Here is an 11,149-nt window from a genome sequence, read left to right as displayed (position 1 = left end):
GAGCGTGTGTGGGCAGGCGTGTGTTTACCGCCATATTGCCAGGTGTGTCTTTACCACCATATTTATCAATCTTGGGATTTCGTCAAAATATTATGCTCCGGCATAATATACGGATTCCAACGTGTAAGGTCGGCATAATCTTTCGGTTTAGACAAAAATTATGCTTAGGGCATGGCCATGTGTGAATGCGTGGTTTCTCAATCCTCAGCGTGAATACATAGTGGACCCGAGCATAATTCAGCATAATTCAGCATATTTGTTGGCATAATTGTGGCATTATCAAAAGTATAATTTGACGATTGGCCGAGCATAGTCCGCCAATGGCTAATGAGCATCATCATAAATGTAGCCATTTTCACGGGCAAACCAAACACAAGTTGTAATGGCGGAGGATTGGACCACAGAGTGACATGCTGAAAACAATGGCATGAAATGTAGAATGCGGTAGGGAATGAGGATCCTACTCAAATACATTGTACAACAGAGTTATACTTTATGTGTGTTGATTGTTTTTTCATTAACATGGAAACACCTGCACCATCACCAACACAAGCGGTCTCTTTGCTGCACAATTTCATTTCTCAATCACGTTTTCGGCCAGGAGCCATCATCAGCTTGTTATAATTCTATTTGAAAATTACAGACCGAACGCTGCGGGAGCCTATCCGAGGGACTTTCCTCTGGAATGAAAGAGGAGAAAGAGAGGAAAGTAAAAAATATCTGAAGGACACAGCCAGACCATGAGGATCTGTTTCAAAGCTCTATACCCTAGGATCGTGGCAGTATACGCCATAATTTAAGCTGATGATGCTGACAGAAATGTACAAACATGATCACGATAATGGGTGTATGTGCGTGCGTGCGTGTGTGTGTGTGTGTGTGTGTGTGTGGGTGTGTGTGTGTAGAAAGTCTCTTGTAGGGTCAGCCACGAAGCATGACATCATGATCACTGGCGCAACAGCTAACGAATAATCAATAGCAAAACTATTCTAGGGAAAATATGCCTGCAGACAATGAATGATATCTATCTTCTTGGTGGATCATGATCACAACAATTATGCTTTAGACTAGCAGTAACGCAGAGAGTAGGCTCAGTGAGCTAAGTTAGTTGCCTGGCGGGTACTATAAATGACGAGGCCAATACATACCCTCTGAAAGAAAGCCGATATAAATGATTAGGACTGGTACTCATAGCAAAGTATAGTAGCTAAGCAACCGGCGAGAGTGGCGACATGGGCACTTCGATCCAGTGCACCTCTTGCCGCGTTTGGAGCCGCAGAAGTCATCACACATCGCGTCAGTGAAGTCCACGATAGGGCAGCGCTTGGGCTTGACTGGGTTGTGCTCTGAACCCAATGCTTGTGGCTTTAGCGGTTTTGTCAGTTGCTGAAAATATAGGTCCGGGAGAGTGCGCGCACGCTTGTACGTCCCCGTTTACCACTCTTCTCTGTGCGTTGCGTAGTTTATAGGTAGGGCGCCTGGCCTCAACAGCAACGTAACGGTCTGTGTGCAGACCGGAAGACTTCAGGTGGACCTCGTCGCAGCTAGCCCTTCTCTGGCCGTTGCCCGTAGAGCTTCGAGTGAAAGAGCAGCTTGCCCTTGCGGTGAGCCGGATGTCCGTAGTGAAGAGTGCAGTTCGATTCGGTGTCGTAAGAGACCGGAGATGGGCATATATCTTATGGTCAGGAACATCTTCCACGACCATCGTTGTCAGAGCGCCGGTGCTGGACATCGCAAGAAAGTGCATTCTAATTCTGCCGTTCTTACGTATCCGCTCATCACAGATGGCGAGCTCAGTGCAGAAACTAAACAGTTTGTTCGGCGAGGCCTGGTGGTCGCAGTCACTGCTGATCCGGATACGTCTCTTCTCGACTCGTAGGGCTGCTCGCAACGTGTCTCGTAATAATATCGTAACGTTGGTCTTGGTAACATTACATCTTGAAGAGGGAATGCCTCTAATTAACAACATCGGTTGTTCTGCAACAGGCTTGCCCTGAGCTGCACAGACCACAAATGCAGCGGTGAGAAGCAGAAGAAACTGACTTTTGGCCGCCATCGTTATCGAGACTTAATCTTCGCTGTGTGTTCAGTGGTGTTGCAATGTCTCAAATAGGAAATTTCCCGCTATGGCCTTTGGGAAATCCTGAAGTAAAGATTATAACAGTATTCAGTGTTACTCTGTGCTGCGCTGATGAGTACACAAAGGACGAAGCAGTTCTGTCCGCAGATTGAGTAGCAATATTATGGTAAAGAGCCAAAATCTGCGGCTTTTATCCCCTCCTCCACTTCCCCCCCCCCCCCCCGCACACACAGCTACACGGCCGGAAAGTACCGTGGCAATGTACAGTTTGCTGCCGGCCATGCGTTTCATGATATCTCCTCACAGCGTGTGGCATCTGATCAGAGGGTTTTCATACTTCATGTTGCGTTCGGGAAACGCGTTGCGTCGTGAAAAAGCTGATCTGGAAGGATGTGGCCGTGGAGCCAGGGCTGCAGCCTCTGACCGGCGAACAGCTTCGCCACCGCACAGCCATCCGCGACGATGGTGCACGGCTTGATGTTGCTGCCAGTGGAGTGTGGGGCAGCCAGCTTGAGCGCACCTTTTTCGATGTGCGGGTTTTCAATCCCCATGCTGCCTCAAACTCGGCTCAGTCCCTGCCCTCCACATACGCGCGACATGAAGGCGAGAAGGGCCGCTGTTATGAAGAACGCGTCAGAGAAGTCGAGAGAGCTTCATTTGTGCCCCTGGTTTTCAGCGCCACAGGCGGCACCGGTAAGGCTGTCTCCACCTTCCTGAAGCGGTTGGTCTGTATGATGTCTGAGAAAAAGAACGAGCCCTACAGCATTGTAATGGCTCATGTCAGATCAGTGTTTGTATTCAGCTTGGTCAGGTCCACCGTTGCAAGCCTGCGCGGCCACCGTCGGCCTAACAGTCAGTTTAGCGATGCCGCAGCGTCCTCAGCCTCGTTGGCTGCTGCTGAATGTCAGCTGCCGCTATAACTTTTTTCCCAGTTGCTCACTCTATCCTGTTTGTTTGTACGGGTTTTTCTTCTTTCTTTTTCCTTTCTTGTTATCATGACTCGTGATCTTTAAAAAGTTGATCTGAGCTCAACTATTTCGCGTACCGTTAACCCATCGCGCGACGGTTAGGCCCACACAGATTCTGCTCCGCTTGCCTCGATATTTTGCCGCAAAATGTTGCTGCGAAATCTTCGATATTTTGCCGAGCCTGGCACAAGAAACTCGATATTTTGCTCCATTTTCCTCCGGAAAAACGTGTATTTTATCCACTTCCCGTACAATCCCGTACAACGTTTCATAAAAATCGCAGGGTCGGTTTCTCAACACAGGTTTCCACGCACGTGTCCCTGATTTCTTCCAAAATCATGTCGATCCACAGTGAATCCCAGTGATATTTCGGTGACATGGTCTCGTCCTGGGTGCAGTGTGTGCTGAACGAGTAAGAAACAGGGAAATCCAAGTATCAGGCATCGATTTTACCCAACATCTCGATATGTTGCTCCGATTTTGCCGGCCGCCAGATTCCGCTCTTTTAATTCTTCGATATTTTGCCGAAAGATCTGTCTGGGCCTAGCGACGGTCGCGCGATGGGTTTCCCGTACGCGAGATGAAGACAGTATGAATCAGGCTTTTAGACCAGGAAGGCGACGAGAAAGGAGCCTCGCGAACCGGAACCAATGAGTCTGTTCGCTCGTGATGCTCATCTGCTTTACCACATACATGTACATGTCCTTTGAAGCGGAAAACGAAACATCTTTTGTCAGTAATCATGGTAATCATGGTAATGTTGATAACAAAGGCTGCAGTGCGACAGTTGCGACAAGAAACTGCCTGTCGCGAGCTGGTGCAGGTGCAGGTGAGGCGAGTCCAGCTAGTCCGACCAGATCAGAGGTCTCCGAGTCAGCACTGGATGCGCGCGTGTGTACAGTGTTATGGCTCACTGTCCAACCTTGCCACCTTTCCAAAGCAGGACACCTATAATATATAGAATGTATACAAAGGCAATTGTCTCCCATGCATGTAAATGTATATAAATGTTTTGGTCCAAAGCAGGAGTGTCCTGCTCAAAGCAGGACGGTTGGACAGCCTGTTATGGTTCATTTGATCTTGTACTTGTTACGACCACTTGCATCCAATTAAGAAAGCGGGTACTGTGCACAGCCAAAGTACAGAGTTGCGCCCATCTGTTGCTGTTTGTTCGTACCAACTCGGACAGAAGAACATCGGAGCGCACGTACCACCCGCACTACCCAGCGACATCCGCACCATCCCCCATACGCTCGCTCCATGAAACGTATCAGCCAGTATTCCAGTCACTGTTGCTGTCGCATCCACTCGTATGTCGCATCCACTCGTAGTATAGTCCACGTCCACTCGTAGTCCACGTCCACTGATGTCGACCGAGGTAGCTCTCTTGCTACTGTGCTGCTGTGTAATAGTTACATGTACCCAGCTACTGTCTCTGCTTCGTTCAGGGAATTCAGAATAGGAAGACTGCTGTACCATGTGTAGATTCTACCACCCGCTCTTTTATTTATTTTTTATTATTTGTCACATGGAAATTTGTTCCTAGATCCTAGGCTCACCATCTGAGTTCTTAAAGGGGAAGTTAAGGCAAAAATTAAAATTTCACCAGTTGTAGTCTTCGGGGTGCTGAGTCGAATGGTCTTGGTCCGAGAAAGCTGAGACGCTCCCTTCCTACTTGAATCCCAATCGAACTCGCGCACTTCCACCGAAACTGGGTGACTGCGCCCTACGAGATGGGGATTTGTATGCAAAATGTCACTAAAAGCGCCATTTCGTTCTTATAAAAGCACGGATGACCGCGATTGGCCCATATGTTGTAGTCTTTTGGACGCTGAGTCGACTGGTTTTGGTCCGAAAAGGCTGCGATGCAGCGTTCCTCCTTTATTCCCAATCGAACATGGTTGAAGAAGCGGTCACGTGCTCCTGGGTGCCAAAATCACCTGGTCACCACGCCAGCAGGCGACAACTTTCACACCAAGGTTCAACTCGAGTGACAGGACTGCACCCAAAAAAGGTCAAAACAGGCTAGTAAGTTGTACCCTGCAGGCACGGTGACCAGGTGACTGGTGTACGCAGGAGCACGTGACCGCTTGTTCAACCATGTTCGATTGGGAATTAGGGGCGAACGCTGCATCGCAGCCTTTTCGGACCAAAACCAGTCGACTCAGCGTCCAAAAGACTACAACATATGGGCCAATCGCGGTCATCCGTGCTTTTATAAGAACGAAAAGGCGCTTTTAGTGACATTTTGCATACAAATCCCCATCTCGTAGGGCGCAGTCACCCAGTTTCGGTGGAAGTGCGCGAGTTCGATTGGGATTCAAGTAGGAAGGGAGCGTCTCAGCTTTCTCGGACCAAGACCATTCGACTCAGCACCCCGAAGACTACAACTGGTAAAATTTTGATTTTTGCCTTAACTTCCCCTTTAATATTCATTTTCTGCTGCCCCGTTATTTCTTTTATTATTATTATTTTCTTGGCCTTCGCTTTCTTGTTATTGGGCAACTTGCCCGTTAGAATCTGCGAAGTAAAATAAACAACAACAACAACAACAACAACAACAACAACAACAACAACTCTTCCTCACTCTTTCTCCTTTCTTACACTATTATCTCTTATTGGCCACTGGCTATCGTGAGAATAAAGATTTGAAACAACAACTACGACTCGTACCGGTAGTGAATACTGTGAGCCACAGTCAAGGAGAGGAAACAGTGCATGCGTAGTCAACGCAGTGTACTTTGACGCTACGGTAGCAGAGAGGCATATTGACAAGACCAACAACAAAGCAGAAAAACGCATACGCGTAGATAGCGTCCTCAACTGGAGACACCCGCGTACCCGTCTGTGCTGTAGTAAACAAGGCTATTCTTTTAACGGGCAGAAAGATTTCCGGGGAAAGGGAAGCACTGACGGACGGGGTCTGTGTTAGGGACCGGCGGATTCTGCTCGAAAAGCAGTGAAGTAATTAGTTGGCAGAACCATACAAACCTTATAGCGGGCAATTCCTCGAATTCTGCTCCATTTTTTTTATCCACATACCAAACATGCATGAAACTTACCAGAAAAAGTACCGAATTCTGCCAATTTTTCTCCCGGCAGAATCCGCCGGACCCTAGTCTGTGTGACAAGGACAAGGTGATGTGGAATTGAACGCATCCGTGGTTCCAACAGGCCTCATGCTCAGTATCCCACCGTCATGCAGCGCCTCACCATCACTGCTGCTTCTCCTGTTCAGGTCCCATTTGTCCTAGTCGCAATATTATCGTCGTTCAGTATTATTTTCGAGCTGGGTATTTAAAAAAATCATCAGTAATGGACCGGCGAGAGCTATACTATAGTGCTAGGCTGCTAGCTCCACTCAACTACTTTCGATAGAACTAAAACAATACTTGGAAGTGGAGAAAATGTTCTTTTTTTAAGCTGTACAGCACCTGGCTGGACGTCCTCAACTCACCACTCTCGTCCCTGCACCTGCTGCCCCAATCCTGCTAAAGTAGAACACAGAGCCAATACGTCGAACGCCATCACCACCTGATTCAAACAACTCTTCCCAGGTCAGCTCCCGCACCTAAAAGGCTCGTTCACGTTTCGCCTAATCGACACATGGAATAGTTTCCCTGCCTCTGTTATTCCAGCGACCGAATCCCAGGCTGCATTTCCAGCAATGTAAGACAGCCTGCCCCCACCTACAGACAGTCCTTGTCCGCACTGCTTGCATAGGCTCAAGAGTACATGAAAACCGGTTTCAATATCATGTACTCTTGATAGGCTGCATGGGCAACGGACTATCGCAACACCAACGTGTACAATATCATGTAGTTCAGCACTGCCCTCGCCCAACACTGCTTCACTGCTTGCCTGCTTTCCCTGCTTTCTATTTTTTTCTCAACCTCTTAATTCTTATCCTCGCCCTTGCCCTTGTTTAAATTTAATTTCGTCTATTTTTGCCCCGTCACTGCTGTGTGCTGCTGGTGTTGAGACCGAAACCAAAGGTTACGGAGCCTATAGCACCCCATCATCACCGCTAGTGCAGCCCCACTCATGCAATTGCTGTCCAGACTCCTGTTCGTTCTACAATCATGTACATGTACATGCACCTTGGTCTTTAACCCCCCCCCCCCCTTCCGTCCTGTTCGCTCTTGTCTTGTCCTTTCCTTCTTTGCGAGCTGGGTGTGTGATAGAAAAAAAGAAAACGAAGAAGAAGAAGAAGAAGAAGCAGAACTAAGAAGGATTGTTTCCATGAACTTTGTTCTGTCAGTGAGTGATCTACGTCAGCACGACAGTGTATGAGATAGTTTCACCTGCTCATAAGCTACAATATTGTTAGAATCCCCACTCATGCAATTGCTGTCCAGACTCCTGTTCGTTCTACAATCATGTACATGTACATGCACCTTGGTCTTTAACCCCCCCCCCCCTTCCGTCCTGTTCGCTCTTGTCTTGTCCTTTCCTTCTTTGCGAGCTGGGTGTGTGATAGAAAAAAAGAAAACGAAGAAGAAGAAGAAGAAGAAGCAGAACTAAGAAGGATTGTTTCCATGAACTTTGTTCTGTCAGTGAGTGATCTACGTCAGCACGACAGTGTATGAGATAGTTTCACCTGCTCATAAGCTACAATATTGTTAGAATCATGGTGACACCTTGTGTACTGGGCCGACCTTTTAAAACTCTCGTCTCTCTAGTATGCTAGGTGTAGTCTATTGTAGCTGCAACAATAATTATCATGAAATGAAATACATGTAGGGGAGCGGGAGGAAAACGCAGGCCACCGTGGATACGCCCGAATGAAGGGAGAAATACAATGGATTGTACCGAATAGCGCTGACGTCAATGGACGTACACTGATGTACATGTGAAATCCTGGCGGATGCAAGCGAGCTTGAAAGAGAGAGTGATTGTGTTTGTGTCGATGTGTGTGTTTGCCTGCCCGCCTGTGTCTGCACGTGTGCGCGCGTGTGTGTGTGTGTGTGTGTGTGTGTGCGTGTGGTGTGTGTGTGTGTGCGTGTGTGTATCACTGTATGTTTGTGGCCACCGTCATCGCTGCTCCAAACACTGTCACCGTCCAACAGCAAGAGAACGGGACAAGTAATGTTTCCATGCATGCATGCATCTGCGCGCGCTGGGTCCGATGACCTCAGTGTGTGTGTGTGTGTGTGTGTGTGTGTGTGTGTGTGTGTGTGTGTGTGTGTGTGTGTGTGTGACCAAAAAAGGGATTCACTGGCCAGAAAATGTCACTCCAAATAGCTGTATGGTGTAGACCAGGCTGAATAGTGACGGTCAATTCTTCAGCCTTGCAAGCTGTTGAATGGTGTAATCCCAGCACAAGTTGCTATGGCTTCTGCCGTAGCATTGCTATCATCGCCTCCGGCGATGGGCGTCAAAGGTCAAAGGTGTGTGTGTGTGTGTGTGTTGAATGGTGCAATCCCAGCACAAGCTGCTATGGCTTCTGCTGTAGCATCGCTATCATCGCCTCCGGCGATGGGCGTCCAATGATCCAATGGTGTGTGTGTGTGTGTGTGTGTGTGTGTGTGTGTGTGTGTGTGTGTGTGTGTGTGTGTGTGTGTGTGTGTGTGTGTGTGTGTGTGTGTGTGTGTGTGTGTGTGTGTGTGTGTGTGTGTGTGTGTGTGTGTGTGTGTGTGTGTGTGTGTGTGTGTGTGTGTGTGTGTGTGTGTGTGTGTGTGTGTGTGTGTGTGTGTGTGTGTGTGTGTGTGTGTGTGTGTGTGTGTGTGTGTGTGTGTGTGTGTGTGTGTGTGTGTGTGTGTGTGTGTGTGTGTGTGTGTGTGTGTGTGTGTGTGTGTGTGTGTGTGTGTGTGTGTGTGTGTGTGTGTGTGTGTGTGTGTGTGTGTGTGTGTGTGTGTGTGTGTGTGTGTGTGTGTGTGTGTGTGTGTGTGTGTGTGTGTGTGTGTGTGTGTGTGTGTGTGTGTGTGTGTGTGTGTGTGTGTGTGTGTGTGTGTGTGTGTGTGTGTGTGTGTGTGTGTGTGTGTGTGTGTGTGTGTGTGTGTGTGTGTGTGTGTGTGTGTGTGTGTGTGTGTGTGTGTGTGTGTGTGTGTGTGTGTGTGTGTGTGTGTGTGTGTGTGTGTGTGTGTGTGTGTGTGTGTGTGTGTGTGTGTGTGTGTGTGTGTGTGTGTGTGTGTGTGTGTGTGTGTGTGTGTGTGTGTGTGTGTGTGTGTGTGTGTGTGTGTGTGTGTGTGTGTGTGTGTGTGTGTGTGTGTGTGTGTGTGTGTGTGTGTGTGTGTGTGTGTGTGTGTGTGTGTGTGTGTGTGTGTGTGTGTGTGTGTGTGTGTGTGTGTGTGTGTGTGTGTGTGTGTGTGTGTGTGTGTGTGTGTGTGTGTGTGTGTGTGTGTGTGTGTGTGTGTGTGTGTGTGTGTGTGTGTGTGTGTGTGTGTGTGTGTGTGTGTGTGTGTGTGTGTGTGTGTGTGTGTGTGTGTGTGTGTGTGTGTGTGTGTGTGTGTGTGTGTGTGTGTGTGTGTGTGTGTGTGTGTGTGTGTTCTCGCACGTGTTGTCCAGGGCTGGCTGCAACCTCTTGCTGAGGCACATCTCCCCGAAAGCCAGTGTGGTTTTCGGCGCGGGCGATCCTGCACAGATGCTGCACAGATGCTGCACAAATGCTGCACAGATGCCATCTTTTGCGAGTGACAGGTAGTTGAGAAGGCATTCGAGCACCGCCGTAAGGTCTTTCTCGTTTTCATCGACCTCCGCAAGGCGTAGATCTACGACTCGGCACCACGCGCTGCACTGTTGCTGGCTCTTGAGGTGTATGGTGTGCCTGGGTCACTCATCATCGGGCCAGCTGATTGACGGTTTCCATTCAGGCATGCAGGCTGCTGTTCGGGTTGATGGTGATGTGTCTGGGAGCATCTCGGTTTAGAATGGTTTGCGGCAAGGGTGCGTTATGGCCCCACTGTTGTTTAACCTGTACTTAAGTCTTTGGTCTTGTGTTGGAAGCATGGGGTACAGCTATAGCAGCAGCTGGTGTTAACGGTGTGTCCTGGATATCTTCAATTCATGGAAATGGCAATCTATTTCCCAAGCGAACCCGTCAAACTGGCACGACATCGGTCAATGACCTGGAGTTGGCGGATGATGATTATTATTATTTGAGGGATTCCCCAAAGGCCGAAGCCTAAATCAAGGGGTCTCCGAGAATAAAATTAATATACGTGTACAATAGGGTTCAATTTTTAAAGGAAGAAAATATTAAGATACATGTAAAACAGATTAATGTGAAGTCTGAGTAGAAGCAAGCGAAAAGGGTACTGGCAAAGAAGGGGGGGGGTAATCAGGAAGTGAGAAAACCTCGAGGATGGAATCTATACCTGTGGAAATGGGACTTAACGTGCCGGCTAAATACACCACGGGTTTCAGATATCCTAATCTCGGCAGGCAGGGAGTTCCACGTGGTGATCATGGAATGTAGAAGAGTGGAGCGGAAACAGGGACCAGTGTGAGTGGGCAGGAGGTAAAAGTGAGGACGTCGTGCACTCTTGGATAGATATTATGTTGAAATTATTGAGGGTTTCCGGGTATTGGCGGGTGAAATGGTAAAACAGTTTGAGGGAGGGAGGAGCTAGGAGCTAGGAGGGAGGGAGGGAGGGAGGGAGGGAGGGAGGGAGGGAGGGAGGGAGAGAGAGAGAGAGAGAGAGAGACTGTTTTTCAGACTTTCAAGTCTTCCAGTTTCAATCCCTCAAACTCCTACAATAAAGACTACAATGTCATGTCATCAGTGTCATGGATCAGGCTGCAGGATGTTCAGTGTTCACAAAATGTCAACCGTGATGTTCAGTGTTTTGACGGGCCGGATAGTCTGCATGCGGTAGGCCTTCTAGTTTTTCACTCCAAAGAAGTCCATCTGCATCAGGGACAGGGCCTAGGGAGTCGTCAAATAGGCATTCAAGGCAGTAGACTACGTACGTAGGTATCGGATAGCGTGGGTGTTTGAAAAACGACTTTCTATTCTTATTAAAAAAATTTCCGATATTTCTTACACACGGTAAATCAAGTGTGACATATCATGTGCATGTGCGCAGAGGCAGGAAGAACATCGTACATGTAGATCTACATGCAATTTTAGTAATACGGTGCATGCGGCTAGCTGGTCATA

The sequence above is a fragment of the Sycon ciliatum genome, chromosome 4 (assembly GCF_964019385.1).
Source record: "Sycon ciliatum chromosome 4, ocSycCili1.1, whole genome shotgun sequence".
NCBI classification, from domain to species: domain Eukaryota; kingdom Metazoa; phylum Porifera; class Calcarea; order Leucosolenida; family Sycettidae; genus Sycon; species Sycon ciliatum.
The sequence above is the reverse complement of the archived record's forward strand: the minus strand, read 5'-3'. Positions refer to the sequence as shown.